This window comes from Mesoplodon bidens (genome assembly GCF_964165515.1).
Source record: "Mesoplodon bidens genome assembly, chromosome: 17".
Lineage (NCBI taxonomy): Eukaryota > Metazoa > Chordata > Mammalia > Artiodactyla > Ziphiidae > Mesoplodon > Mesoplodon bidens.
Genome location: NC_138174.1, coordinates 13,968,323 through 13,972,871, shown reverse-complemented (window position 1 = coordinate 13,972,871; position 4,549 = coordinate 13,968,323).

Below are 4,549 nucleotides of genomic sequence, written 5' to 3'. Positions count from 1 at the left end.
TTTTAAAAAGTATTTGGGGACTTTTCACCTCCCACCCTATGAAATTTTGAATCGTGTATATGATCTATATAAGAAGAATACTAAAGAGGAGGTTGAACTCTTTATAGCCGAATACAGCCTTAAATCTGCTTGTACAGCATCCACTGACAGAAGTAATAGTCGTGCCTCAGACTTACGGGCTGCATGTGGCCTTGGGGGAGTTGCTGCCCTTGGTATGCAAGAGTGCTTCCTGTTAGCATCGCTGGAACTCAGTACCCGTGCTCCATGTGTATCCACAAAAGGGAACTTGAGACCCACCGTTATTTTTAACTTCTGACGTTAATGATCATACATGTACTGCTGAATTTAACTCAGTGTATTTCAGGTAAGTGAAAATGGTGCTTAATAGACTCTTTAGAATGACTTTCAGGTGTTTTCAACTAAAAACATATATATCCAGAACTACTTTCTTATAGAAATACAAGTAAGGCTTGTGATAATTTGCCTTCAAAACTTATTTCTTAATCTCAGCAGTATCCAAATGAGTGAGGACCATTTGACTGACCCTCGGGCCACCTCTATTACTCATTGTACTCTGGAAGCTCTTGGTGAATGTTTACAATCATGGGATATAGTATTTCTATTTGTACTTAGAATCACATGCCTACCTAGAATAATTATGTGACAACAGATAGAAAGACTTGCTCTGTTAGTCAATATGCAGTGTGTACTCTATTTAAGGTTCTGTGCTAGTATAACACGATTGAATGTCATTAAGTGTAATAACTGCCACATTTGGGGGACAGGGCAGTAGGGAGAATGAGTTCCAATCCTGTGATTAAAAGTATAAACCATAGAATCTACTGTAGTACATTTCATCATCTAGAAGTTTTACTTTTATAAAGATGGTGTCTAGAAGATGTTGCTAATGTATTTTCCTTCAACCTGGGGAAACTTTTTAAGTATATTAATATTCCTGTATGGTTAGTTTTTAACAATTTTTTAAAATAAACCTTATGGATTCGACATATTTTATGTGTTTTATTCAATGCTTGGATAAGTGTTTTTTGTGCTGGAGCTAATATATAGAACATTTTTGTCTGAATTTAGTTGAAAGTCAATATCTACTACTGATGCTCATTCCTTTAAATAATATCTCATGTGAAAGTTATATTATAAGCAACACTTGACACAGACTATTTATGCCTTTAATTGTCTTTGAACACAGAATATAACCTCATAGTTAATCTTATGCCACTTCTTAGAAGTTGTCATTTGTTCTTTTTTAGTCTACATTCATATTTTAAAGATTATATTGTATATTGTACATACATTGCTTATATATGTTGACCGTTCATTTAGAAAAAAGTTATTGAATGAGTAACAGTCTTATAAAGTTGAGCATAAAATCTAGCAATTCCGGGCTTCCCTGGTGGCGCAGTGGTTGAGAGTCCACCTACCGATGCAGGGGACACGGGTTCGTGCCCATGTCCGGGAAGATCCCACATGCCGCAGAGCGGCTGGGCCCGTGAGCCATGGCCGCTGAGCCTGCGCGTCCGGAGCCTGTGCTCCGCAATGGGAGAGGCCACAACAGTGAGAGGCCCGCGTACCGCAAAAAAAAAAAAAAAAAAAAAAAATCTAGCAATTCCATTTCTGGATATGTACACCTTGATTTTAGGGCCTAAAGAAATTCTTGCATATACATTCACCAGGAGATAAACACAAAAATACTCATGGTAGCAGTATTTATAATAATAAAAACATTAAAGTGTTCCTAATAAGTGAATTGTGGGCTATTTATACAATCATGTATTAAGTAGCACTGGAAATTAACAATAGCTTCATGCAACAATGGGGATGAACCTTTCCCCAATGGGGAAAAACATAACATGGAGCCATAAAACCAATCCCAGGAGACTACATAAGTAGTTTTACCTAGGTCCAAAGCAAATAAAGTTAAGTAATATATGTTCAGAGGTATATACATATATGATTTAAAAAACCTTAAAAGCAGGAGAATAATCAACACAATTATGGATTGCAGCTATGGGGAGGTGGGGATGAGATTTAGGGAAGAATACTCAAATAGCTTATGGTGTTGGTAATGTTCTAGTTCTGAGGTTGGGTAGTATATTCATTGTTGTTCACTTCATTCAATAAATACACACACATACACACCTGATATATATAATTGTATGTATTATTGTAATAATATTGTATATATTATTTCACATGTATCATAAAAATTTCCATAATTAACATGTCTATTCAGTAGAATACTTTCTAATGGGTAGACCATTTAATTGTGGGGTGAACATTCAGGAAGAGATGTTTAGTTGGCTGATAGTTGAAAATACATATTCATTATGCTGGAGAGAGGTCTAGCCCAGATTTTCCGTTTGGGGAGTTACACTACAAATATCCTTACATATCTGTGGACAAATTTTTTATTTAAAGATGTATAAATTCAAGAATTGGATGAATGAGAATGAATAAGAACGGATGGTGTATGTTGATGAAAAGTTAATGAAATCAGAGAACTTCATCATTTAAAGAACAAGGAACATTTTCCTAAGGGACCATCAAAAGTCCTGGAACAGATGTGTGCATCTTAAGAGATGGTGGTGGATGCATCTGGCGGAAGAGTGTTACTGAAACCAGAAGCTTCGGAAAGGAGAGAGGCCTGCCGCTCGAGTGGATGGTTTCAAGATCCCTTTGTGCTCCAAGATGAACGTTCAGGGAAAGTAAAATGTCCATCTTCAGGGATGGCATCCTGCCTGTCAAGAGTAGGAACAGAATTAAGGCTTTTAAAAACATAGCTGTCCTACTCTGGGAATAGTGCCAATATTTTGAAATAACTGTAAATGGAAAGTAACCTTTAAAAATTAAAAATTTTTAAATGAAAAAGAATATCTGTTCTCATTTCAGGACTTTGCCTAGTTGAGGAACTGACAGAATGAAGGTTGAGAAACACACAGAAAAATCTTCCTCAGAAGTGCATTCCGGCAATTCTCAATCTGCTTTATCCCTACCTCCCACTCCCCCTTGACCAAGGGGAGAAAACTCCATTAACTGGCCCATGTATGGTTTAATATCATTAGCAAAGGAAGAGGAAACATTGCCAATGGGTTTATGTTTCATTCGTTTCCTGAGGCTCCTGGCTAGGGACTCAGCTTGTCCTAGGTGTTCCTTAGTTGTTGAAATCATTCTTGCTTTCTAGGCTGAGATATTTGGAACAGTTTGCAGGAAGAAGAAAAACAGTTGTTTAGTCATCTTCCAAGGGGATGTGTTTGTTGTAAGTGCTCTGGAGACGCTTTCTAGCCACCACCAGGGAACAATTATTGTTACTGTTGTTTTGAACCTTGCACCTCAGTGACTGGCGGTGCTGGCGTAAGTGGTGTCTGGCCAATATTAAGGGGAAATGGATTTAGAAATGAACTAAACCGGCACTTCCAAAGCACGTTGTTTTCATGACTTTGGAGGGAAAGCATCTGATTCGGAGGGAAAGCAGCTTCCTGTTCCGGGGAAAGACTGTCTACGATCTAGTCTCAAGAAATGATGGAGGGCTTCCCTGGTGGCGCAGTGGTTGAGAGTCCACCTGCCGATGCAGGGGACGCGGGTTCATGCCCCGGTCCGGGAAGATCCCACATGCCGCGGAGCGGCTGGGCCCGTGAGCCATGGCCGCTGAGCCTGCGCATCCGGAGCCTGTGCTCCGCAACGGGAGAGGCCACAACAGTGAGAGGCCCACGTACCAAAAAAAAAAAAAAGAAATGATGGAAACAGGAAGTTTTCCTGTTGCTCTTTCCAGCAGAGGTTAGTCCCAAAGCGGAGGTGACATGGTGACCAAGCAGACGCCAGGAGGAAACAGTGGAACCTATGGGTTGACAGTACAGAACCAGGAACGGGCCTCGAGTTTTCAAATTTGCAGCAAACTGGAGAAGCATTAGACAAGGGAGAGAAGGGACATGATGAATGTTTGAACACATCCAATCACTAAGCAGTCTTCTACTCAGCTGAAACAAGGGGAAAAGACGATATTGTGAAAATTAACCCAGCATTCCCATTTTTAGAAAGAAGACAGCTGAGTCCTGAGAAATACAGCTCAGCTTCCATTCATGGGAATAATAGTTATGATGTATTAATGCCAGTTGTTATTTTCAGTATTTTTTTTTTGGCGGTGCCGGGTGGCATGTGGGATCTTAGCTCCCCAACCAGGGATTGAATCCGTGTCCCCTGCAGTAGAAGTGTGGAGTCTTAACCACTGGACCACCAGGGAAGTCCCTATTCTGAGGATTTTACATGCACTGTTTCATATATTTGTCACACAGACAACTCTAGTAAAGACCACCATCATGCCCATTTTACAGATGAAAAGAAAAAAATGAAACATGAAGAGGTTAAGTTACCCAGTGTCACACAGCTAGTTCATGGTAGAGCCAGGATTTCTTTAAATCCAGGCAGCATGAGCCCAGAGTCTACTTCTTAACCACTATGCCTGTAGTATCATTTCCACATCAAGCCGTAACCAAGGATGTATGAGGAGAAAGCAGAGGAAAGTATTCTAAAGCTG